We start from the raw sequence: 26,312 nt of genomic DNA on the forward strand, positions 1-26,312 counted from the left end.
AGATGTCAGCGGAGATGCAGCTGACAGGGAATAATATGATTTTTTCTATATTGAAGAGGAAGAGGGTGCTGTGGGTCTTTTTAAAAAGCTAAGGGAAGAGGGCAGGACGTGTGTGTGAGTGTGTGTGTGTGTGTGTGTGTGTCCGCGCGCGCGCACACAGGAACGTGTGCCTCAATGGGTGTCCGCTGGGAGGGAGGAGGGGGGCCGGGACACGCCTGCGTGTGGCGCCTGCGTGGTGTGCGTTGCGTGCGTGGGTGTTGCGTGCGTGGGGCAGAGGTGAGAGCCTAAGGGTATGCTGAGGAACCCCAGGGCGCCGGAGGGAGTGCAGTAAGGATGTCAGGGGAGCTCCAGCTGACAGGTGACAGTGCGGTGTTTTTTTGTCTTTCGGTTGGTTTTTTGTTTTTTTGTCTGTTTTGCTTTGTTTTTGTGTGTGTGTGGGTGTGCGCGAAGGGGGAGAGGGTGGTGGTGCTACCTTTAAAATCCTGAGGAAACACCTCAGGAAGGAGGGCGACGGGGTGAGTGGTGGGAGGGTGGATGTGGGCTGGAATCCACTGGCTTGTGGGGTGTGCTTGGTGGGGATCGCGCGCGCGTGCCTTAGACAAAAGGGAGAGCCTACAGGAATGCTGAGGGACACCTGGAGCCTAGGGGACTGCAGCAAGGATGTCAGCTGAGCTGCAGCTGAGAGTTCATAGTGCGTTGTTTAAGTTTGTTTGATTTTTTTGAGAAGGTTAGAAGGGTGGAGAGGGTTCCTTTAAAAAGCTAAGGAAAGGAGTTCCCTTCGAGGCACAGTGGTTAACGAATCCGACTAGGAACCAAGAGGTTGCTGGTTAGGTCCCTGCCCTTGCTCAGTGGGTTAAGGATCCTGCGTTGGGGTGAGCTGTGGTGTAGGTTGCAGACGCGGCTGGGATCCAACGTTGCTGGGGTTCTGGCATCGGCCAGTGGCTACAGCTCCGATTGGAACCTAGCCTGGGAACCTCGAGACTCTGCAGCAGCGGCCCAAAGAAATACCAAAAAGGAAAAAAAAAAAAAAGCTAAGGAAAGTTGACAGATGGAGGGGGGAGCTTGAAGGGGCAAGTGCTGACAGGGTGGAGGGGGCAGGTGCCCCATTGAGTGTGTCGCCTGAGTGGTGGGTTTCCAGCCTGCTGCAGAGGGGAGAGCAGAAGGGTATGCTGAGGGACCCCGCGAGCCTGAGGGAGTGCAGTAAGGGTGTCAGGGGAGCTCCAGCTGACAGGTGACAGTGCGGTGTTTTTTTTTTTTTTTTTCTTTCGGTTGATTTTTGGGTCTGTTGGTCTGTTGTGCTTTGTGGTGGTGGTGGTTTTGTGCGAAGGGGGAGAGGGTGGTGTTGGTCCCTTTAAAATCCTGAGGAAGCACCTGAGGAAGGAAGGCAAAGGGGTGAGTGCTGGGAGGGTGGATGTTAGCAGGGATCCAGTGGCTTGTGGGGTGTGCGTGGTGGGGAAGGCGCGCGCCTGCCTCAGGCAGAGGTGAGAGCCTATGGGAAAGCGGAGGGACACCTGGAGCCTGAGGGAGTGCAGGAAGGATGTCAGCTGAGTTGTAGCTGAGAGTTAATCGTGCGTTTTGTTTGTTGGTTGGTAGTAGTCTTTTGAGAAGGGGCGGAGGGTGGAGAGGGTTCCTTGAAAAAGCTAAGGAAAGTTGACGCAAGGGGGTGGATGGGGCGGGCGGTGGGCCTGAAGGGGCGAGTGCTGGGAGGGTGGAGGGGGGCGGGGACCCGGCTGAGTGTGTGGCGTGCGTGGTGGGGGTTTGGTCTGTGGGGCAGAGGGGAGAGCTGAGGGGTCTGTATGCTGAGGGACCCCGCGAGCCTGAGGGAGTGCAGTAAGGCTGTCAGGGGAGCTGCAGCTGACAGCTGACAGCGTGGGGGTTTTTTGGTTTGGTTCTCTTGTGGTTTTTTTTTTTTTTTTTTTTTTTTTTTGGAGAAGGGGAAGAGGGTGGTGTGGGTCCTTTTCTAAAGCTAAGGCAAGATGGCCGGACTGGGGGTGTGTGTGGGGGTGCACGTGTGTGTGAAGGGGCGACTGCTGGGCTGGTCTCGGGGGGCGGGGAGCCTCTTGCGGGTGGCGCCTGCGGGGTGTGCATTGCGTGCGTTGCGTGCGTTGCGTGCGTGGGTGTTGCGCGCGTGGGGCAGAGGCGAGCGCCGAAGGGTATGCTGAGGGACCCCAGGCGCCCGCCAGAGGGAGTGCAGTAAGGCTGTCAGCGGACCTCAGCTGACAGGTAAGCCGGCGGGTATGGAGTTTTTGGCGAAGGGGCGGAGGGTGGAGAGGGTCCTTGGAGCAACCAGAGGAAAGAGGTCAGGAAAGGGGGGGGGGTGAAGGGGTGAGCGCTGGGAGGGTGGAGGGGGGCGGGGCCCGGCGGGCCTGCGTGGTGGGGGTTGGCGTGCGTGCGTGGGGCAGAGAGGAGAGCGGAAGGGATTGCTGAGGGACGCTGGCAGGCGCGGTGGGAGAGAGGTCAGGCTGCCAGTGGAGCTGCAGCTGACAGCTTCCAGGGAGGAGAGTTTTTGAGAAGGGGCAGAGGGTGGAGAGGGTCCCTTGAAAAAGCTGAGGAAAGATGGCAGGAAGGGGGGGTGAAGGGGTGAGGGGTGGGAGGGTGGAGGGGGGCGGGGCCCCGCTTGCCTGGTGGGGCAGAGGGGAGAGCAGAAGGGAATGCTGAGGGACCCCGCGAGCCTGAGGGAGTGCAGTAAGGGTGTCAGGGGAGCTCCAGCTGACAGGTGACAGTGCGGTGTTTTTTTTTTTTTTTTTCTTTCGGTTGATTTTTGGGTCTGTTGGTCTGTTGTGCTTTGTGGTGGTGGTGGTTTTGTGCGAAGGGGGAGAGGGTGGTGTTGGTCCCTTTAAAATCCTGAGGAAGCACCTGAGGAAGGAAGGCAAAGGGGTGAGTGCTGGGAGGGTGGATGTTAGCAGGGATCCAGTGGCTTGTGGGGTGTGCGTGGTGGGGAAGGCGCGCGCCTGCCTCAGGCAGAGGTGAGAGCCTGTGGGAAAGCGGAGGGACACCTGGAGCCTGAGGGAGTGCAGGAAGGATGTCAGCTGAGTTGTAGCTGAGAGTTAATCGTGCGTTTTGTTTGTTGGTTGGTAGTAGTCTTTTGAGAAGGGGCGGAGGGTGGAGAGGGTTCCTTGAAAAAGCTAAGGAAAGTTGACGCAAGGGGGTGGATGGGGCGGGCGGTGGGCCTGAAGGGGCGAGTGCTGGGAGGGTGGAGGGGGGCGGGGACCCGGCTGAGTGTGTGGCGTGCGTGGTGGGGGTTTGGTCTGTGGGGCAGAGGGGAGAGCTGAGGGGTCTGTATGCTGAGGGACCCCGCGAGCCTGAGGGAGTGCAGTAAGGCTGTCAGGGGAGCTGCAGCTGACAGCTGACAGCGTGGGGGTTTTTTGGTTTGGTTCTCTTGTGGTTTTTTTTTTTTTTTTTTTTTTTTTTGGAGAAGGGGAAGAGGGTGGTGTGGGTCCTTTTCTAAAGCTAAGGCAAGATGGCCGGACTGGGGGTGTGTGTGGGGGTGCACGTGTGTGTGAAGGGGCGACTGCTGGGCTGGTCTCGGGGGGCGGGGAGCCTCTTGCGGGTGGCGCCTGCGGGGTGTGCATTGCGTGCGTTGCGTGCGTTGCGTGCGTGGGTGTTGCGCGCGTGGGGCAGAGGCGAGCGCCGAAGGGTATGCTGAGGGACCCCAGGCGCCCGCCAGAGGGAGTGCAGTAAGGCTGTCAGCGGACCTCAGCTGACAGGTAAGCCGGCGGGTATGGAGTTTTTGGCGAAGGGGCGGAGGGTGGAGAGGGTCCTTGGAGCAACCAGAGGAAAGAGGTCAGGAAAGGGGGGGGGGGTGAAGGGGTGAGCGCTGGGAGGGTGGAGGGGGGCGGGGCCCGGCGGGCCTGCGTGGTGGGGGTTGGCGTGCGTGCGTGGGGCAGAGAGGAGAGCGGAAGGGATTGCTGAGGGACGCTGGCAGGCGCGGTGGGAGAGAGGTCAGGCTGCCAGTGGAGCTGCAGCTGACAGCTTCCAGGGAGGAGAGTTTTTGAGAAGGGGCAGAGGGTGGAGAGGGTCCCTTGAAAAAGCTGAGGAAAGATGGCAGGAAGGGGGGGTGAAGGGGTGAGGGGTGGGAGGGTGGAGGGGGGCGGGGCCCCGCTTGCCTGGTGGGGCAGAGGGGAGAGCAGAAGGGAATGCTGAGGGACCCCTCGAGCCTGAGGGAGTGCAGTAAGGGTGTCAGGGGAGCTCCAGCTGACAGGTGACAGTGCGGTGTTTTTTTTTTTTTTTTTTTCTTTCGGTTGATTTTTGGGTCTGTTGGTCTGTTGTGCTTTGTGGTGGTGGTGGTTTTGTGCGAAGGGGGAGAGGGTGGTGTTGGTCCCTTTAAAATCCTGAGGAAGCACCTGAGGAAGGAAGGCAAAGGGGTGAGTGCTGGGAGGGTGGATGTTAGCAGGGATCCAGTGGCTTGTGGGGTGTGCGTGGTGGGGAAGGCGCGCGCCTGCCTCAGGCAGAGGTGAGAGCCTATGGGAAAGCGGAGGGACACCTGGAGCCTGAGGGAGTGCAGGAAGGATGTCAGCTGAGTTGTAGCTGAGAGTTAATCGTGCGTTTTGTTTGTTGGTTGGTAGTAGTCTTTTGAGAAGGGGCGGAGGGTGGAGAGGGTTCCTTGAAAAAGCTAAGGAAAGTTGACGCAAGGGGGTGGATGGGGCGGGCGGTGGGCCTGAAGGGGCGAGTGCTGGGAGGGTGGAGGGGGGCGGGGACCCGGCTGAGTGTGTGGCGTGCGTGGTGGGGGTTTGGTCTGTGGGGCAGAGGGGAGAGCTGAGGGGTCTGTATGCTGAGGGACCCCGCGAGCCTGAGGGAGTGCAGTAAGGCTGTCAGGGGAGCTGCAGCTGACAGCTGACAGCGTGGGGGTTTTTAGGTTTGGTTCTCTTGTGGTTTTTTTTTTTTTTTTTTTTTTTTTTTTTTTTTTTTTGGAGAAGGGGAAGAGGGTGGTGTGGGTCCTTTTCTAAAGCTAAGGCAAGATGGCCGGACTGGGGGTGTGTGTGGGGGTGCACGTGTGTGTGAAGGGGCGACTGCTGGGCTGGTCTCGGGGGGCGGGGAGCCTCTTGCGGGTGGCGCCTGCGGGGTGTGCGTTGCGTGCGTTGCGTGCGTTGCGTGCGTGGGTGTTGCGCGCGTGGGGCAGAGGCGAGCGCCGAAGGGTATGCTGAGGGACCCCAGGCGCCCGCCAGAGGGAGTGCAGTAAGGCTGTCAGCGGACCTCAGCTGACAGGTAAGCCGGCGGGTATGGAGTTTTTGGCGAAGGGGCGGAGGGTGGAGAGGGTCCTTGGAGCAACCAGAGGAAAGAGGTCAGGAAAGGGGGGGGGGGTGAAGGGGTGAGCGCTGGGAGGGTGGAGGGGGGCGGGGCCCGGCGGGCCTGCGTGGTGGGGGTTGGCGTGCGTGCGTGGGGCAGAGAGGAGAGCGGAAGGGATTGCTGAGGGACGCTGGCAGGCGCGGTGGGAGAGAGGTCAGGCTGCCAGTGGAGCTGCAGCTGACAGCTTCCAGGGAGGAGAGTTTTTGAGAAGGGGCAGAGGGTGGAGAGGGTCCCTTGAAAAAGCTGAGGAAAGATGGCAGGAAGGGGGGGTGAAGGGGTGAGGGGTGGGAGGGTGGAGGGGGGCGGGGCCCCGCTTGCCTGGTGGGGCAGAGGGGAGAGCAGAAGGGAATGCTGAGGGACCCCGCGAGCCTGAGGGAGTGCAGTAAGGGTGTCAGGGGAGCTCCAGCTGACAGGTGACAGTGCGGTGTTTTTTTTTTTTTTTTTCTTTCGGTTGATTTTTGGGTCTGTTGGTCTGTTGTGCTTTGTGGTGGTGGTGGTTTTGTGCGAAGGGGGAGAGGGTGGTGTTGGTCCCTTTAAAATCCTGAGGAAGCACCTGAGGAAGGAAGGCAAAGGGGTGAGTGCTGGGAGGGTGGATGTTAGCAGGGATCCAGTGGCTTGTGGGGTGTGCGTGGTGGGGAAGGCGCGCGCCTGCCTCAGGCAGAGGTGAGAGCCTATGGGAAAGCGGAGGGACACCTGGAGCCTGAGGGAGTGCAGGAAGGATGTCAGCTGAGTTGTAGCTGAGAGTTAATCGTGCGTTTTGTTTGTTGGTTGGTAGTAGTCTTTTGAGAAGGGGCGGAGGGTGGAGAGGGTTCCTTGAAAAAGCTAAGGAAAGTTGACGCAAGGGGGTGGATGGGGCGGGCGGTGGGCCTGAAGGGGCGAGTGCTGGGAGGGTGGAGGGGGGCGGGGACCCGGCTGAGTGTGTGGCGTGCGTGGTGGGGGTTTGGTCTGTGGGGCAGAGGGGAGAGCTGAGGGGTCTGTATGCTGAGGGACCCCGCGAGCCTGAGGGAGTGCAGTAAGGCTGTCAGGGGAGCTGCAGCTGACAGCTGACAGCGTGGGGGTTTTTAGGTTTGGTTCTCTTGTGGTTTTTTTTTTTTTTTTTTTTTTTTTTTTTTTTTTTGGAGAAGGGGAAGAGGGTGGTGTGGGTCCTTTTCTAAAGCTAAGGCAAGATGGCCGGACTGGGGGTGTGTGTGGGGGTGCACGTGTGTGTGAAGGGGCGACTGCTGGGCTGGTCTCGGGGGGCGGGGAGCCTCTTGCGGGTGGCGCCTGCGGGGTGTGCGTTGCGTGCGTTGCGTGCGTTGCGTGCGTGGGTGTTGCGCGCGTGGGGCAGAGGCGAGCGCCGAAGGGTATGCTGAGGGACCCCAGGCGCCCGCCAGAGGGAGTGCAGTAAGGCTGTCAGCGGACCTCAGCTGACAGGTAAGCCGGCGGGTATGGAGTTTTTGGCGAAGGGGCGGAGGGTGGAGAGGGTCCTTGGAGCAACCAGAGGAAAGAGGTCAGGAAAGGGGGGGGGGGTGAAGGGGTGAGCGCTGGGAGGGTGGAGGGGGGCGGGGCCCGGCGGGCCTGCGTGGTGGGGGTTGGCGTGCGTGCGTGGGGCAGAGAGGAGAGCGGAAGGGATTGCTGAGGGACGCTGGCAGGCGCGGTGGGAGAGAGGTCAGGCTGCCAGTGGAGCTGCAGCTGACAGCTTCCAGGGAGGAGAGTTTTTGAGAAGGGGCAGAGGGTGGAGAGGGTCCCTTGAAAAAGCTGAGGAAAGATGGCAGGAAGGGGGGGTGAAGGGGTGAGGGGTGGGAGGGTGGAGGGGGGCGGGGCCCCGCTTGCCTGGTGGGGCAGAGGGGAGAGCAGAAGGGAATGCTGAGGGACCCCGCGAGCCTGAGGGAGTGCAGTAAGGGTGTCAGGGGAGCTCCAGCTGACAGGTGACAGTGCGGTGTTTTTTTTTTTTTTTTTCTTTCGGTTGATTTTTGGGTCTGTTGGTCTGTTGTGCTTTGTGGTGGTGGTGGTTTTGTGCGAAGGGGGAGAGGGTGGTGTTGGTCCCTTTAAAATCCTGAGGAAGCACCTGAGGAAGGAAGGCAAAGGGGTGAGTGCTGGGAGGGTGGATGTTAGCAGGGATCCAGTGGCTTGTGGGGTGTGCGTGGTGGGGAAGGCGCGCGCCTGCCTCAGGCAGAGGTGAGAGCCTATGGGAAAGCGGAGGGACACCTGGAGCCTGAGGGAGTGCAGGAAGGATGTCAGCTGAGTTGTAGCTGAGAGTTAATCGTGCGTTTTGTTTGTTGGTTGGTAGTAGTCTTTTGAGAAGGGGCGGAGGGTGGAGAGGGTTCCTTGAAAAAGCTAAGGAAAGTTGACGCAAGGGGGTGGATGGGGCGGGCGGTGGGCCTGAAGGGGCGAGTGCTGGGAGGGTGGAGGGGGGCGGGGACCCGGCTGAGTGTGTGGCGTGCGTGGTGGGGGTTTGGTCTGTGGGGCAGAGGGGAGAGCTGAGGGGTCTGTATGCTGAGGGACCCCGCGAGCCTGAGGGAGTGCAGTAAGGCTGTCAGGGGAGCTGCAGCTGACAGCTGACAGCGTGGGGGTTTTTTGGTTTGGTTCTCTTGTGGTTTTTTTTTTTTTTTTTTTTTTTTTTTGGAGAAGGGGAAGAGGGTGGTGTGGGTCCTTTTCTAAAGCTAAGGCAAGATGGCCGGACTGGGGGTGTGTGTGGGGGTGCACGTGTGTGTGAAGGGGCGACTGCTGGGCTGGTCTCGGGGGGCGGGGAGCCTCTTGCGGGTGGCGCCTGCGGGGTGTGCGTTGCGTGCGTTGCGTGCGTTGCGTGCGTGGGTGTTGCGCGCGTGGGGCAGAGGCGAGCGCCGAAGGGTATGCTGAGGGACCCCAGGCGCCCGCCAGAGGGAGTGCAGTAAGGCTGTCAGCGGACCTCAGCTGACAGGTAAGCCGGCGGGTATGGAGTTTTTGGCGAAGGGGCGGAGGGTGGAGAGGGTCCTTGGAGCAACCAGAGGAAAGAGGTCAGGAAAGGGGGGGGGGGTGAAGGGGTGAGCGCTGGGAGGGTGGAGGGGGGCGGGGCCCGGCGGGCCTGCGTGGTGGGGGTTGGCGTGCGTGCGTGGGGCAGAGAGGAGAGCGGAAGGGATTGCTGAGGGACGCTGGCAGGCGCGGTGGGAGAGAGGTCAGGCTGCCAGTGGAGCTGCAGCTGACAGCTTCCAGGGAGGAGAGTTTTTGAGAAGGGGCAGAGGGTGGAGAGGGTCCCTTGAAAAAGCTGAGGAAAGATGGCAGGAAGGGGGGGTGAAGGGGTGAGGGGTGGGAGGGTGGAGGGGGGCGGGGCCCCGCTTGCCTGGTGGGGCAGAGGGGAGAGCAGAAGGGAATGCTGAGGGACCCCGCGAGCCTGAGGGAGTGCAGTAAGGGTGTCAGGGGAGCTCCAGCTGACAGGTGACAGTGCGGTGTTTTTTTTTTTTTTTTTTTCTTTCGGTTGATTTTTGGGTCTGTTGGTCTGTTGTGCTTTGTGGTGGTGGTGGTTTTGTGCGAAGGGGGAGAGGGTGGTGTTGGTCCCTTTAAAATCCTGAGGAAGCACCTGAGGAAGGAAGGCAAAGGGGTGAGTGCTGGGAGGGTGGATGTTAGCAGGGATCCAGTGGCTTGTGGGGTGTGCGTGGTGGGGAAGGCGCGCGCCTGCCTCAGGCAGAGGTGAGAGCCTATGGGAAAGCGGAGGGACACCTGGAGCCTGAGGGAGTGCAGGAAGGATGTCAGCTGAGTTGTAGCTGAGAGTTAATCGTGCGTTTTGTTTGTTGGTTGGTAGTAGTCTTTTGAGAAGGGGCGGAGGGTGGAGAGGGTTCCTTGAAAAAGCTAAGGAAAGTTGACGCAAGGGGGTGGATGGGGCGGGCGGTGGGCCTGAAGGGGCGAGTGCTGGGAGGGTGGAGGGGGGCGGGGACCCGGCTGAGTGTGTGGCGTGCGTGGTGGGGGTTTGGTCTGTGGGGCAGAGGGGAGAGCTGAGGGGTCTGTATGCTGAGGGACCCCGCGAGCCTGAGGGAGTGCAGTAAGGCTGTCAGGGGAGCTGCAGCTGACAGCTGACAGCGTGGGGGTTTTTTGGTTTGGTTCTCTTGTGGTTTTTTTTTTTTTTTTTTTTTTTTTTTGGAGAAGGGGAAGAGGGTGGTGTGGGTCCTTTTCTAAAGCTAAGGCAAGATGGCCGGACTGGGGGTGTGTGTGGGGGTGCACGTGTGTGTGAAGGGGCGACTGCTGGGCTGGTCTCCGGGGGCGGGGAGCCGCTTGCGGGTGGCGCCTGCGGGGTGTGCGTTGCGTGCGTTGCGTGCGTGGGTGTTGCGCGCGTGGGGCAGAGGCGAGCGCCGAAGGGTATGCTGAGGGACCCCAGGCGCCCGCCAGAGGGAGTGCAGTAAGGCTGTCAGCGGACCTCAGCTGACAGGTAAGCGTGCTGCTTTTGAGTTTTTGGCGAAGGGGCAGAGGGTGGAGCGGGTCCTTTGAGCAACCAGAGGAAAGAGGTCAGGAAGGGGGGGGGTGAAGGGGTGAGCGCTGGGAGGGTGGAGGGGGGCGGGGCCCGGCGGGCCTGCATGGTGGGGGTTGGCGTGGGTGCGTGGGACAGAGAGGAGAGCGGAAGGGATTGGGGAGGGACGCAGGCAGGCGCGGTGGGAGAGAGGTCAGTCCGCCAGTGGAGCTGCAGCTGACAGCTTCCAGGGAGGAGAGTTTTTGAGAAGGGGCAGAGGGTGGAGAGGGTCCCTTGAAAAAGCTGAGGAAAGATGGCAGGAAGGGGGGGTGAAGGGGTGAGGGCTGGGAGGGTGGAGGCGGGCGGGGCCCCGCTTGCCTGATGGGGGCAGAGGGGAGAGCAGAAGGGAATGCTGAGGGACCCCGCGAGCCTGAGGGAGTGCAGTAAGGGTGTCAGGGGAGCTTCAGCTCACAGGTAACAGTGAGGTGTTTTTTTGTCTTTCGTTTGGTTTTTTGTTTTTTTGTCTGTTTTTCTTTGTTTTTTTGTGTGTGTGGGTGTGCGCGAAGGGGGAGAGGGTGGTGTTGGTCCCTTTAAAATTCCGAGGAAACACCTCAGGAAGGAGGGCGACTGGGTGAGTGGTGGGAGGGTGGATGTGGGCGGGAATCCACTGGCTTGTGGTGTGTGCTTGGTGGGGATTGCTGGCTCGCATGCCTTAGAGGGGAGAGCCTACAGGAATGCTGAGGGACACCTGGAGCCTAGGGGACTGCAGCAAGGATGTCAGCTGAGCTGCAGCTGAGAGTTCATAGTGCGTTGTTTTAGTTTGTTTGATTTTTTTGAGAAGGTTAGAATGGTGGAGAGGGTTCCTTTAAGAACTAAGGAAAGGAGTTCTGGTCGAGGCGCAGTGGTTAAAGAATCAGACTAGGAACCATGAGGTTGCTGGTTTGGTCCCTGCCCTTGCTCAGTTGGTTAAGGATCCGGCGTTGGGGTGAGCTGTGGTGTAGGTTGCAGACGCGGCTGGGATCCCATGTTGCTGTGGCTCTGGCGTAGGCTGGTGGTTACAGCTCGGATTTGACCCCTAGCCTGGGAACCTCCATATGCCATGGGAGTGGCCCAAGAAATATATAAAAAGACAAAATAAAATAAAGTAAAATAAAATAAAATAGAACTGGGAGTTCCCTTTGTGACTAAGCAGGTTAAGAAACCATCATAGTGTCCATGAGGATGCAGGTTTGATTCCTAATCTCCTTTAGCAAGTTAGGAATCTGGCATCACCACAAGCTGTGCTACAGTTTGCAGATGTAGCTCAGATCCATTGTTGCCTCGGCTGTGTTGTAGACCCTGGCTGCATCTCTGATTCAACCTGTAGCCCAGGAACTTCCATATGCTGCAGGTCCAGCCAGAAAAAGAAAAAAGAATAAAAGTAGAATTTGTTTCTCACAGTATTGAACATTTTAAACTGCTACTAATTTACCTATTTATGGTGAATTTGTAAGCCATTGTACATGATGGCTTCGGAGTAACTTCGCTACAAAAGCATTCTGTGTTTTATAAAGTCATGTTGAGCACCCAGATGGCGTCCACATCTGCCCATACTGGTTGAAAGTGTACTGCAGGGTTTATATCCCCACAGGGTATAAGTGAACTCCTCAACACCTTATAAAACAGTTTCTGGAGAACACTGTATTTTACATGCTCTTTCTCTCTGTATAAAACTTCAATACTGTACAAAAGATGAAATTGTTGAATTTTTCTCCCATTCATTAATGCAATGAATAGGATTTTAGTGCTGACAATCTATCCTAGAGCTATTTTCTGTATTAATTGAATTTTATTGCCTAGCTTGTGTATAAGTCACATCAAATTCTCAGAGAAGTTATAGAGTATGAATGATTCAAATATGATTTTGAAATTTATACTTGTATTTTATCATTTTGATTGGTCCTACATACAAGGTTATTCTGTAAATAGGAGAAATGAAAGAATTTAGTGATTATTTTTCACAAATTCACTCAGTTGAAGTTTATGTTTTGCTGCATAGTTTCAACCTACTTTGCTTTTTAATGTTCCTGAAACAATTAGTTTTATATGTCCAGTTTATATTGTTTGTTTACATGACATGGGTGACTAATCAAATTAAGTAATTCAAGGTGATATAATTTCAATAAATTTGCACCTTTGAGGATAAAGTTGCAAACAAAACCGAAAATCCGTCTAGAGCACCCTGGAAAAAGTCCAGTTGACCGTAGGGAGGAGGCTTATACATTTAAAAATGTGTACATTTAAAAAATTATGTAAATTAAAAATTGTTGTTATCTAATACACAATAAAATATTTTCTATACCATTTAAATATCCTATAATTATTGATGGTAATGTTGAAAATTCATTTTCCCATGATAAAGTTATTTCACAATACTTTTTACAAAATAAGAGAAAAAATTCAAGCTTAAATTCAAGAAATTACTAATATTACTACTAATGGATATTGTTTTTGGTAAATTTGAAATTTTTATTATGATGCTTTTTCAAAATTTTTTTCCTGCTGTACAGCATGGGGATCAAGTTACTCTTACATGTATACATTTTTTCCCACCCTTTGTTCTGTTGCAATATGAGTATCTAGACATAGTTCTCTTGCTATTTTTAAGTGAAAATTCATGATTTTTCTTTTCAGATATTTAAATCATCTGTTTATAACAGATGGAAAAATGAATTATATAGAAAGTCAGAGCAGTATCTCACTATTCATTTTTGGGGACTTTCTTCTTACCAGAACATATAAATATTGTGCTTTATGTTTTTCTTATTCTGTTGCATTGCCCTGTTGATAGAAAACTTTCTGATTCTTATTACTATTAGATGCAGTCCTCTTTTTCACCAACCCACATACTATTTCCTCTGCCACAGTCCTCAGTCCTCTTCCTTGGACATCTGCTATACCTCTAGCATTACTCCCAAATTCATTGGTGACCTGCTAGTGGAAAGAAAACCATTTCCTATGGTAATTGCATGTTGTAGGTCTTTTCCAAGCATTTCTTTGGAATGATTGAAGTCTTAATTATTACAGTCATGGCCTTTGATAACCATGTTGCCATCTACAGACCTCTCCATTACATGATTATCATGAGCAGGACAAGATGCAATTTCCTAGTCTTAGCTGCTTGGGCTGGTGGAGCTGTTCACTCCTTTTCTCAATTGTCTATGATAATCCAGTTGCCTTTCTGTGGTCCTAATGAGATCAATCACTATTTTTATGACATCTCTCCTTTGCTAAAAGTTGCCTGTCATTATGCTTATCAATTCAGGAATGGTGGCCTCAATGACATGTGTGGTTTTATTTTCTCTTATGTCATTATATTATTCACTTTAAGGAATCACTCAGCTGAAGGAAGATGAAAAGCCCTCTCCATCTGTGGCTCTCATATCACTGTAGTAATTTTATTTTTTGCTGCTTCACTCTTTACCTATCTTAGACCTTGCTCCAGTTTTCCTGAAGATAAAGTATTTGTCCTGTTTTACTCCATCATTGCTCCTATGTTTAACCTCTTAATCTATACACTAGGAAAACTCTGTGAGATAAGTTTGGTGTCAAACATCATAGCTAAACATTTTTATTAAAAGAAGTTTGGAGTCACCTAAATGTGGAGGTAAGGAGCTAACATCTGTCTAACAGATTAATTGGCCATTGTTGTCATTTTATGAATCACATAAAAAAGGCTTTAGTAAATGACACTTGTTCAACCATACAGGAAGTAAATTTGGCATTTAGTTAATTCTCTCAGATTTTAAGATGATGTGAGCAGATTTACATGCATAAAAAACATCTGGCTTACAACAATTAAAGCAATGTTAAATAAGCAAAAAAAGGATGCAGAAGTGAAAATATGAATAATAATTTTTTAAGAATCAGTTACAGGAGTTCCTGTCATGGTGCAGTGGAAACGAATCCCACTAGGAACCACGAGGTTGTGGGTTTGATCCCTGACCTTGCTCAGCGGGTTAAAGATCCAGCATTGCTGTGAGCTGTGGTGTAGGTCACAGACACAGCTTGGATCTGGCATTGCTGTGGCTCTGGCATAGGCCGGCAGCTGTAGCTCCAATTAGACACGTAGCCTGGGAACCTCCATATGCTGTAGGTGTGGCCCCAAAAAGACAAAAAAAAATTAGCTATAGGAGTTCCCTTTGTGCCTCAGCAGAAAGGAGACTGACTAGTATCCATGAGGACATGGGTTCAATCCCTGGCCTCACTCAGTGGGTTAAGGATCCAGTGTTGTGAACTGTGGTATAATGATGCCAAGTGTTAGGGCGAAAAGACTGCTTCTTTTTGACATTTTCTTTTCCTTTTCTTCTAATACCCAACCAACTATTCCAGCAATGCTTGTCCCAAAAAACAGGTAACTTCATACCAATTATGATATTGTAGGTCATCACTTTATGACGTATCTTCTGAACATTTTGGATCCTGATAATGATCCATACTTGGAATATAAATGACTATGATTGGTTCTCTCTCCTACCTCATCCCTTGTTTTCCTAGAAGCTAATCTAATACTATGAGAGGCTACATTAGTTTTTTTCCTGTTCTTCAGAATTCTGGAAGAGCACAAAGCAGTCAATAGGTGGACTGGAGCTGCAGGTGGAGCCTGAGCCAGAGGCGGCCAGCCCTCCAAGAGCCTGCATGTGTGCAGAGATGAGTCCTATGGCAGTCCACTTCTCCTCCTCTTGCCCTCCCCCAACAGTGGCACTTTGCTTTCCTGTGGGCCCAGACCTCCTCCTGGATTCCCTCAGCTCTGGTGTTCTGCTCCCTAGATCATGACACATTGCTCCCCAGCCCCTCAGGCTGTCTCCACACAGCCATCCATAGTCCTCTCACCAGAAGTGACCTCTGGAGCCTGAGTCTCAGCACACAGTCCCCACCAGAGTTTCTCAGGCTGTGGTTTCTGGGGTGGTATGCAGATGATCTTTGAGGTTCTCACTCTGCTTTTCCCTCCTCAGTCCAGCTGCTGCACTTTTCTCTGTGACTTTGAGGTCCCTCATTCTCAGTTCATCTCCCTGTTGGTTAGGTGGCTTCCCAAGATGTGGGTTCCTTTTCTCTTTCACAGCTCCCTCTCAGAGTTCTAGTCCCATCTTGCTTCCTTCTCTCTCTCTCTCTTATTTGCTTTTGTTGTACTGTTATGTGGAGGGTTTATTACCCTTTGAGGAGGTTTAATTTCTTCTGCCAGTGTTCAGTAGGTGTTCTGTGTGAATCATTCTACATGTAGATGTGTTTTTTTGATGTGTTTGTGGGACAAGTTGAGTGAGATGTCTTACTCCTCCACCACCTTCATCATTCTCAATTCATTATATTTCTTGATTGTTTTGATTTAGGATACCCGTTGACTTATCTGTCAACACAACCATATTAGAAACTCCTTGTCAGTTGGGAATATGATCCTTGATTGAGTTTTTCCAACCTCTATGTAGCACTGGTATTTAGCACATCCTCATTATGTATGTGTGTAATTGATAAAATTATTATATGCATTGATGGATGGATGGAATAGATGGATGGATGGATGAGTAAATCCAGCTTTCTGTATTTGGGAAAATAAGTGTAGATTCTACACTTACAGAGCATATGCCACCAGGGAAGTTTGACACTACCCCTAATGGATGGTGACAGTTTCACCAGCTCTCAGAAAATCAGCTAGAAGACACATAAATAAATAAACTGTTTAATATTAGAGCGCTTCATCCTGCGCTGCAGGTCAATGGGAGATCCTGAAAGAGGCGTGCAAAGCACGCGAGACTCTTACATTTTAAAAGTGGGGAACCAGGAGGCACTCTGTTCTGCTGAATAAAAGCCCCTAGGCTTTAGCCCAAAAGACTTATTAGGGAAAGTGATGTGTTTAGATTAGTGAGCAAGAGTAGGCACAGGGAGTATCAAAGCTATCTCTTAGTGAGATTTAGGGAGGCTAATAGCAATAAAAGTCACAGGTGTATACATCTAGGATATAGTACAGCTGCCTAAAGAACAATATAGTTAACATATAAGCCCCTCATTTTATTTTGACAGGAGACCCTGCATTTTAGAACACTGTGTCAGCAGACATGCTTATCTGCCTTTTGCCATCACAAGCATTCCTTGATTTATCATGCTTTTGCATGTACCAAGTTTGCTTTCTGAGAGTTCTGCAGTTCAGTGGTCTCCAACATTAGAGCAGAGTGAAGTTGCAACACATTGCTTCTCTTTGGTCTAGATTGAGTACCATAATAGATCCTCTACTTTTGCACTCGCAGTGGATATATGTGAAAACCAAACAAGTTTAGGAGAGTACAAATTAGGAATTATTTACACAAATGTTATTGACATAATCTTTGAGGCTTTATCTTCAGGAAGCAGTGAACAATTGAACTTTGTATTCTGTAAATTAGCAATGCAAAATAATTGAAGTATAAACTCTTCTTTCTCTGGGATAAATTTTGATGCTTCAATCATGAGGCATTTTCTGTGGTTGCTTTTATTCATTTATTGAATTTGACCACTCCCAGGGCATGCAAAATTCTGGGGTTAGTAATCAAACCTGTTTCACAGCAGTGACCTGAGCCATAGAAGTGGCAACACTGGATCCTTAACCTACTGAGCCACTAGGGAACTCTTCTGTGGTTAATCCTTGAGACTTCATTCTTTTTCATTTCATCTTGAGAAGCTTGAAGGAATAGATCATATACATATGAATAGATAATATTGTGCATGTTGTAGTAATTCTGAAACTATAAAAAACTGGATTTGTTACAGAATTATAATTCTGTAATTGAAGACCATAAAATATTGCACATTGAAAGGATTATTTTGAAGTGTAAATAAACAAGTATATGTAAAGCTACTAGTATATGCATAATTTGAGAATTACTTGATCTAAAATGTATACATATATATAAATGTGTAATTCTCCTAGGTGAGATATAAAGCTTTTTCCTGTCACATTGCAATTACATATAATTGATTGCTATTTTACCATTATTGTATTACTATTTGATTTTAAGATAATAGTGTTTGATTTCCTGGAAGAAATTAGAAACTTTAAAAATATCAGGGAAGCATCCCAGATGTTCTTAGATGTTGTCAGAGAGCAAAAATCTCTGGAACAGGAGTTCCCGTTGTGGTGCAGTGGTTAACAAATCCGACTTGGGAACCATGAGGTTGCAGGTTTGATCCCTGGCCTTGCTAAGTGGGTTGAGGATCTGGCATTCTTGCCATGAGCTGTGGTGTAGGTTGCACACACGGCTCGGATCCCACGTTGCAAGTGGCTCTGGTTTGGGCCGGTGGCTGCAGCTCCGATTGGACCACTAGCCTTGGAATTTCCATATGCCGTGGGAGTGGCCCTAGAAAAGACAAAAAATTAAAAAATAATAATAATAAATAAAATCTCTGGAACATAATACGCATCCAATGCCCTTCATCATGTGAAAACATTTGCCCTCTATGAAAACATTGTCAGAGTACAGAGTACAATGCCACTCACTTATTATTTTTGAGTGTTTTCTGAAATGGATGGGTTATTATGCATAGTTCTTTTACTTTCAGTGTACTCTTCTGTTGAAAAACATTGACAGTTATCATAGGATGAGCAGATTTTTTTCTAATCATCCATCGTGTTAATGGGACATAAGGTTGTATAACAAAACATACCGATTTCCTTATAGGAACCTATCAAATTTAAGTCTTAAATAAATCTAATTAAATGTGATCATTACAAATATTCTACTTTATTCTAAGTTATTTTTAATTGTGTCCTACTTTATAAAATATATGTATATATATTTACATATATATATACACAAATTTTATGTGTCAAAATTACATTAACTCTGTGTTTACATTATCAAAGTGAATTTTAGAAATTGGGTAAATAATGCTGAACGAAATAAATAAAATCATATCTGAGTTGTTCTTACCAAATTATTATTCTGATGTATGTTCAGGCAGTGACCCCATTCTTATGGGTTTCATTTGCATTATGGAAAATTTGCTTCCAAGGGGACCTCTGGCAATACTTTTATTTTCTCTTTAGGACCACACCTGCAGTATGTGGAATTTCCCATGCTATTGGTGTTGAATCAGAGCTGTGGTTTCTGGTCTACACCACAGCCACAGCAACTCAGGATCTAAGCCATGTCTGTGACCTACAACACAGCTCATGGCAACACCAGATCCTTAAGCCACTAAGTAAGGCCAGGGATTGAACCCATTACCTCCTGGATCCCAGTTGGTTTCATTTCAGCTAAGCCACAATGAGAACTCCTGAATACATTTTGATTAGCATAAATAGGATGGTACTACTAGCATCCAGTGAGTAGAGACCAGGGAGGCAGCCAACCACTCTAAAATGTAAGGAATATGAGTTCCCTAGTGGCTCAACAGGTTAGAGATCTGGCATTTCACTGTGGTGAGGATTTGATCTCCCGCCCAGGAATTTTGCATACCAAGATGTGGCAAATTGAAACGAAATGTTTTTCTAATTTACAGGGTGGAGCTTTTCTCTTCATCTTCTCCCAACAAGAGTACTGGCAAAAAAATCAGTAGTGCTGCTTTTAGAAATTCTGAGCTAGATAAAGTCGTAACAGTTTTATAGTTTGCAAATACATTGTAGTTTACTTATTTTATAGGCTTCTTTTTAGAAGTTTAATATCTTTCAATACTTTTTTTTCTTTTACAGCCACCACATGGCATATGGAATTCCTGGGTCAGGGATCAGATCCAAGCCACAGTTATTAGGACCTACACCACAACTGTCATAACACTGGATCCTTTCACCCACTGTGTCATACTTGAGACCTGGCTCTGCAGAGATGCCTCTGATCCCTTTGCACCACAGCAGGAACTCCAAATCCTAGAGCATTTTTATACATTGGGGAATAAATTTGTAAAACCATGTAATAGAACACATGCATATTTAATTAGAACAAATAGCAATGTATCAGTTATAAATTATAGCATGTCCTGTATACCATACTTAAAAAAGAGTTTGCAGCCAAATAAAAGAAAGTATGGATTCTCAAACAATATTCTCTCTGACTCTCTTGCCTTATGCTATTAAAGTGGAAAACATTATTTTGTGTGTTTCAAGAAAATATTTTTGTTTACTTCTGAGAAAACAAAATTTACTCATTGACATACTCCTTGGGAATTAAATATTTACTTAATCCTTTAAATATGAAAAAAAAATTTGTCTGATGTTACTAGAAAATTTGGTATTTTTTTAAACTCGTGCCATCAAACTCCTTTGCCCCTGACCTCCAGAGCTCAGTGTAAGGACAAGCAAGATGTAGAATCAGCACATTATTGCTGACCTGAATTAGACATGTTTGTTAATACGTAGGTATTTTTACAGAGGGAATGTAGGTTTTACTTTTTTAGTTTGTATATTGTATTACTTCCTTATGACTGAAATGTAATAAGGTTTTTTGACATTCTCTCACACCATAGATAAGATAAAAATAAAGCTAATTGGAATTCCCATTGTGGTTCAGTGAGTTAACAACACAACATAGTGTCCTTGAGGTTGCAGGTTTGATCCCTGGCCTCACTCAGTGGATTACGGATCTGACTAGCCAGGGAACTTCCAAATGCTGCAGCCGAGAAAGAAAAACAACAACAAAACCCTAGGATTTTGCCACAGTACATACTTTTTCCTACTGAGATAAAATATTTTATGCACTACAGAAATTGTTTTTGTTTCTTGTGTTCTTGAGCAAACTGAAGGAAAATGACCTGACACCAACTTCAAGCACCTTCCCACCTCAGAGAGACAGAAGAGGTATCAGGTGTACTGTTCTTATCACTCATCCCATTCTGAAGTGAATCTTGCTGCGTCAGCCTTGTTATTGAGAAGTAAGATATATCGCTTTTTTAATAGTATTAGAGAAGCAATGATCCTTCCTCCTTTAGCAGATTGGAAAATGGGTTCCAATAGCCATATGCCCTGGCTAAACCCTGGGTTCTAACTTTTTTTCTGCAAACTCATAATTCTTTAGTTGGGAGGACACCAGCTCCTCCTACAGCTTGACATTGAGAGTGAAAAATAAGACTTATCATTGAGACCATGCAAGAGGACAGAATACTGGCATTGACACAAAAGGACATCACCACATCTCTGGATGAGCAAAGGCTAAGGGCCTAGTCTTGGAGCTGTAAACAATGCCAGGACATGTGACCTAGCTGCCACTTCAGCATCTATTCTGATTGTTTGTCACTCTGTTACAAAACTTAGTAGGTAAAACTTAGTAGGTAAAAACAACAACCATTCATTTATCTAACTAACTTACAAAACTTAGTTTGTCACTTTGTTTGTCACTCTGTTACAAAACTTAGTAGGTAAAAACAACAATCATTCATTTATCTCAGGAATCTGCCATGTGGGTAGAACTGGATAGAGATGAAGTCTCTGCTCTCTAATGTCTAGTATGTCATTTAGGAGCACTTGAATAGCTCAGATTGGATGGAGCTTGGCTGAGCATCTCCTTTTCAGAGCATTTCCCTGTAAACTTTTAAGGTGTTTTCTTCAACAAGATGGCCTCAGAGTAGTTCATGAGCATATGACCCAAAAGACCAAGGTTGATGCTGCTGGCTTCTCATGTTATAGCCTTGGAAATTCCATAGAATTATTCCTGTGGTCTCCTATGGAGAAGCAAATCACTAAAGCCACCAGGATTCAAGAAGAAGAGTGTCAATGATTTTATAGCCACATTTAATCCATGATAGCACTCTATTGTCATTTAATCTCTTTTTTTTTCTTTTTATGGCTGCACTTGCAGCATAAGGAAATTCGCAGGCTAGGGGTCAAATCAGAGCTGCAGCTAGAGCCTACACCACAGCCATGGCAACAGTAGATCTGAGCCATATCTGCAACACACACCAAAGCTTGTGGCAATACTGGATCCTTAACACTGAGCAAGGCCACGGGTAAAACCCACATCCTTACTGAGACTATGTTGGGTTCTTAATGTGCTGAGCCACAATGGGAACTCCATAATTTATCCTCTCAACCTCTCAACTCTATGTTTTTCATAGCAGTTTACAAAAAAGCAACCAGAAGGGATTTGTTTTGGGTAAGTTAGCCCCTAATTCATATTCCTCCATTTTCATCCAGTGGTGTTTTCCATGGTTTATAGCTTACTATGTCAGTGATCCATACACTTACAGATAAAAATGACTGTAAGCCTAAAATGAGACATTGCACAGGGACACAGGTATGTATATTTAGAACAGTACACATATATGTTTGTCTATGTATAGAAAAAGAATTTGTTGCAACACTTGAAGCCCTCCAGCAACCAGGGGCCAATCCATCAGAAAATCCTCCAGGAAAAGATGTCAAAGGATGTGCAGTCAGGAACTTTCCCAGTGCAGGAGACTGTTGATCCTATATACATCGTGATGTGTCAGCCAGAATGCATATACCTCCTTGGCTCCATAGCAGAATAGTTTTGAAGTATAAAAATGTCGAGGCCAAGCATTCTAGGCTAATTGACATGCCCCCAAGAACTGGATGGTCTTCCTGACAGACCCAATTTTTTTTCAGCTCAGGTACCTCCCTCCCAGTAAAATGACTCAACCATAGAAAAGAATGAAATAATGGCATTTGCAGCAATATGGATGGAACTAGAGATTATCATACTAGGTAAAATACATCAGGAAGAGAAAGAAAATACCATATATTATTTACAAGTGGCATCTAAAATATGACACAATTTTACTTATCTATGAAACAGAAACAGACGCACAGACATAGAGAACAAACTTGTGGTTGCCAAGGAGGTGGAGGGTAGAGAGGGATGGATTGAGAGTTGGGATTAGCAGGTGCAAACTATTATGTATAGGATGGATAATCAACAAAATCTTATTCTATAGTATAAAAACCTTATTCAGTATCCCCAGATAAACCATAATGGAAAAGAATATAAAAGTAACTTGTATGTATGTATAACTTAATCACTATACTATACATCAGGAATTGACATGACATTATAAATCAACTATACTTCCATTGAAAAATAAAATCAGTTTGAGTTATAGGTAGATAATTTGTATGTCATAGTACTTACAAAATTCTGCCCATTAGTGTTGAAGCCAAAGTATGACTATGATGTTGGAAAGACCTGGAAAAATGAGCATGGTTGAATCACCAACTCCAGAGTACCAGCTATGTCCACATGTGGCTAATAAGGATAGACATTTGCTCACATGTGGAGACTAGCCTTATAGGAATATGTCCACCACTGAAGGCATCACATGAGTCAACCAGGCCCGGGCTGTTACTTCCATCATGGATGTAAATATTGCAGGATAGGACTGAAAACTGGCTACAGTGTCAGGACCTGCATCATTGCTCAGAAGCCTCTACCAGTGACCAGGTTCTCTATTTTAACTTAGATGGCTGTGGTAGGCAGAATGGTGCCCAAAGTTCCCACCTCAACATTTATAAATGAGGAAACATCAGCCTTTCCCCAGACCTAACCAAGATCGAGGATCTATGGTCCAAACCTTTTTCTTGCAAATACATGAGTTTGGTCAACATTAGTCTTCATGGTTAAGGCATGGATCAGTTGGGAATGGAGTCCAACTGATGAGGCTGAAGCTTTATGACATGTCAGACCCTGTTGCCTGACCACTGCTTCAAAACCTCAGTGTTTTCCTTCCATTTAGTGTTTTTTGGGGAGTTTATATTTCAATAAAGTTAATTATATGGTACACAGTCCTGTCTGAAATGAACCATTCAGGGTTAAAAATAAATGGATTTTACTACTGAATTTATAAAACATTTAGCTTTGTAAGAAAATTTTTTATCATTTTCATTAGTTATTACGTAGCTTTCAAGGATAATAAAGCTGTTTTGAGATTTCAAATGTGAGAAATGTATGGCAAGGGTATAAAAAGTACATCAGTCAAGGTGCAACTTAAATGTTAATATAAACATACTCTATAATCCAGATCTATTTAACATGAACATTAGCGCCCTTTTTGTTGTTAATTTCACCTGTACAGTACAGCCTGAATGTTGGACAGTGGTTCTCAACTGTGGGTGATACTGTTCTCCAGGTCACACTTGGCATCCATTGTCACTGCCATGTAGGGAGGGGTGCCAGTGGTATTTGGGGATAGAATGCAGTGATGCTGCAGTCCTACAGTGCAATAGATGGCCCCCAACAAAGATTTCTCCAGCCAAAACATGGGCACTTCCAGTTTTTCTCCAGCCCAAGCATAGCATCTGTCACAGAGTATGACCTATATGAGCCAAGCTGTGTTTTACAGATTTCTGGTCTGTCCTCAGGAATTCTGAATACAGATTTGCTAATCTACAAAGGCTGTTTCAATGACAACGTAATGAATGTGTACCAAAAGCAATGTTTCTAGAATGATTAAACCACAGAATTAACTTACAATGACAGAAATCAGGATATATACAATTTAATGCCTTTGAATATGTTCAACTATATTATCTTCTAATATAGAAAGTTAATTTGACCTGTGTTGACGTGGAAAAGAAAATATATTCCATTGTTCATTTTTCTGGATTATGAAAAAATTTAAAGATATGCCAAGTACCAGGAAAATAGTAAAAGGCACTACAAGTCTTCTAAAAATGTTTATAATATATCAAAAATGAAGAGTCTCACTTATCCAAATTTGTCATGACCATTTGTTTATTTAGATAGGTTAAATTAAGTTTATTTATTCTTTTTTAATAATCATTTCTCAGATTTTTTTTTTTTCAAATAGCAGTGCACATATATGGGGAGTAGAATAAAAAATGAAGAATTCTCTTCCATACCAATTCTGGTTGTAAAATGTCAGTATTTCCAATGAGAGTACAATGGGGAAACACATTTTAAAAATTCATTTTAAGCTTACCAAGTAGAGGAATTCTTCAGTACTTTACAGTCATTCATCTCCACGTTTACATTCTTTGTATTTTCTTGTGGTCAATAAACTGATTCAAATGACTTAACTTATCCCACCATTGAAAGAGAAAAGTCTCTGCAATTATTTGAAGCCAAAATGACTTAACTTATCCCACCATTGAAAGAGAAAAGTCTCTGCAATTATTTGAAGCCACAGGGTTATCTTAATTTCACCAGTGGCTGCCTTTTTCAGAAGTTCCTTTAGTTCTTCCTTTGATACATAATGATAGCTTTAGTCTCAATGGGCTCTGGATTCAAGGTTACATTCTTTCCTCACCAATTTCATGTTCTCCCCAGATATCATCAGATTCATCCTTAAAGTGCATTTGTGTCAGGTAATTACTTTTTTCTGGAAGAACCTCTTCCACAGGAATTCCCAGTTCAGGCCTCTGTGCTGCTCTTCTAACTTCAGTTGTGTCATTTTTTTCATGCTCTTTTGGGATACTTAATGGATGACTAAAACAAGTATCAGTGAAACAGTATGGAAAAATAATTTTAGAATCTGATCGCTATTGTAGCACAAGTTCATTTTCAATGTTGAGTAATAGGAAGACACTAAAACCCTGATGCAGTTATCCTTTCTCAATGTTCTCCTTCAGGTGACAGTTCTTGATCTCCACCCTGATCCTGCAATCTTTCTTGTCCATGAGGATGCACATCTCCATCAGCAGCTGCACCTGCTTTGCATCCAGGTGGTCTCTGTTTATCTCAGGCATTGTGGGCAAACTTGCACACAGTCCTGGAGACCTGGATCCAGAAACTGCAGGAGAAGACTGCTACCATGTTTCCCCCATGGTCAGAGCGCCCTGCCCCTTCTGGCCCACAGGACAGCCTCCTCAATGCAAAGCTCAGGCCCTAGGGTTTCTTCCTCAAACAGGTAAGGTGAAGAACTCCCTGACCAACAGGCAGTGGGCCCGCCCCCTCAGCGTGCCAAGCGCCCAATGCTAAGCCCAGGACACACATCTGCCCCCAGACCTTGGCCTCTGAACCTCAGCCACCGGCTGTCCCATAATTGTCACGACTACTATCTCTTTCTACCTAAAACTGTAAAGATATAAAAAAATAAAGAATACAAATGTAAAAAAAGTAATGTGTAAAATATAAAGAATAGTATGAAATATCATGTTAAGTTTTTTTAACTAATAGTTAACACTTTTTTTTTTAAGTGCTGCACCAGCAGCATATGGAAGTTCCCAGTTTAGGGGTCCAATTGGTGTGGCAGCTGCCAACCTACACCGCAGCCATAGCAAAATGATCCAAGCTATGTCAGTAACCAACACCACAGCTCTGGCAATGCTGGATTCTTACTTAACCTGAGCAAGGCCAGGGTTCAAACCTGCATCTTTGTGTATACTAGCAAGATTCATAACCCGCTAAGACACAAGGGGAAGCCCTGGTAACTAACTTTTTTTTTAAGTGCAGCATATAAGACATTCTATTAGTCACTGCTAAACATAGAAAGATCTTCACCTATGGGAATTTGATAAAAGACTTGTACAATGAGGTAGAATGTGGGGACCTGTATCTAGAAAATTGTGTTAAAGAATATCTTTTTCTAGATGGTAGAGTTTACTAAGCATAGGTCTAGAGGATAAAAAAAGGCAAGGTGTATTCTAAGAATGACATACTAGTAATTCCTCTTAAAAGTTTTCAATTTCCAATCAGGCTTGAGTAGTAAATCATTCTTTACATAATTAAACTTGGCACTAATGAAAATTACAAAAGTTTTGTCCTCCATTAAAACATTTTTAGCATTTAATATCCATTATTTTTAGTATAATTGCTGTATATAAAATGAAATCAAAGAGAACATAATGGTGGGCTTGTCTGAACACAACATCACATTGCTCTATTTTTCAGAGAGACACATATGCAAATTATAGAGTGTCTATCTTCTATTTTATAGATTAATTTTCCTGGTTCTTTTTCCTGGATCAAGTTTAAAGCTCATAAGACAGTCTGTTCTTCAAGTGCGGATGGGGAAACAGGTTTCCTGAGGCCTAACAGATGTGTAGGTTTTCTTTCCTCTGTGATGTAGTGACTCAGAGTGTAGATGCTGGAGTCAGATAACCCAACCGAGTAGCAGTTCTGCTACTGACTAGATAATCTCTTAAGTGTACCTATGAAATGGGAACCAATGATACTATTATTTATTTCATACAATATCTGTGAACATTAAATGAAATATTAGTCATAAAAGGTAACCTACTATATAATTTCATTTATATGAAATATCCAGAATGGAGAAATCCATGGAAATAGGTGGGATTGGTGATTACCAGGGAACAGGGAGAGAAAGGGATGGAGAAGACTTGTTTAATGGGTATGAAGTTTTATTTTCGGGTGATGAAAGTGTTTTGCAACCAGAGAGAGGTAGTGATTGAACAACATTGTGAATGAGTGGAATGTCACTGAAGCATTCACTTTAAAATAACTTATTTTACGTAACATGAACTTCACCTCCATAAAAAACCTAGTTCTAAGTAGAAAATACATATATATACATATTTCATATCTATATATGAAGTTTGTAATGTCATTCCAGGTTGCTGTTGTCTTAAATACATGTGGAGACTCCTTTCTTCTTTCCTTCCGTCCTTCCTTCCTTCCCCCCTTTCTTCCTTTTCTTTCTGTCTCTCTGTTTCTTGTTCTTATTTAGTATTAGATTTCATGTGGGCACAACTATA

General features: G+C 46.8%; 1 protein-coding gene and 1 pseudogene across 9 annotated transcripts in view; one reads left to right on the forward strand and one right to left on the reverse strand.

Annotated features, from left to right (window-relative positions):
- Positions 1 to 272: 272 nt before the first annotated feature.
- The window catches only part of LOC110258393 (USP6 N-terminal-like protein), a 56,641-nt gene continuing 30,601 nt past the window's right edge, over positions 273 to 26,312 (forward strand). For 2 of the 8 annotated variants that reach the window (XM_084979630.1, XM_084979638.1), the window contains exons 1-2: positions 273 to 358; positions 24,225 to 24,502. The gene's annotated coding sequence lies outside the window, so the exon portion shown is untranslated. Of the gene's footprint in view, positions 359 to 8,363; positions 8,420 to 9,534; positions 9,665 to 19,416; positions 19,556 to 24,224; positions 24,503 to 26,312 lie in introns of those variants that run through there. The other 6 variants (XR_014817611.1, XM_084979637.1, XM_084979633.1 and 3 more) reach the window with 5 other exon arrangements.
- LOC146399414 (isopentenyl-diphosphate Delta-isomerase 1 pseudogene) lies at positions 23,350 to 24,341 on the reverse strand (annotated as a pseudogene). The gene has a single exon (XR_014817621.1). The product of XR_014817621.1 is annotated as an isopentenyl-diphosphate Delta-isomerase 1 pseudogene (transcript).

This window comes from Sus scrofa, chromosome 10 (genome assembly GCF_054392235.1).
Source record: "Sus scrofa isolate SSC_HxYL_T2T_F1_AM1 chromosome 10, Sscrofa_HxYL_maternal_Yorkshire_Landrace_v2.0, whole genome shotgun sequence".
Lineage (NCBI taxonomy): Eukaryota > Metazoa > Chordata > Mammalia > Artiodactyla > Suidae > Sus > Sus scrofa.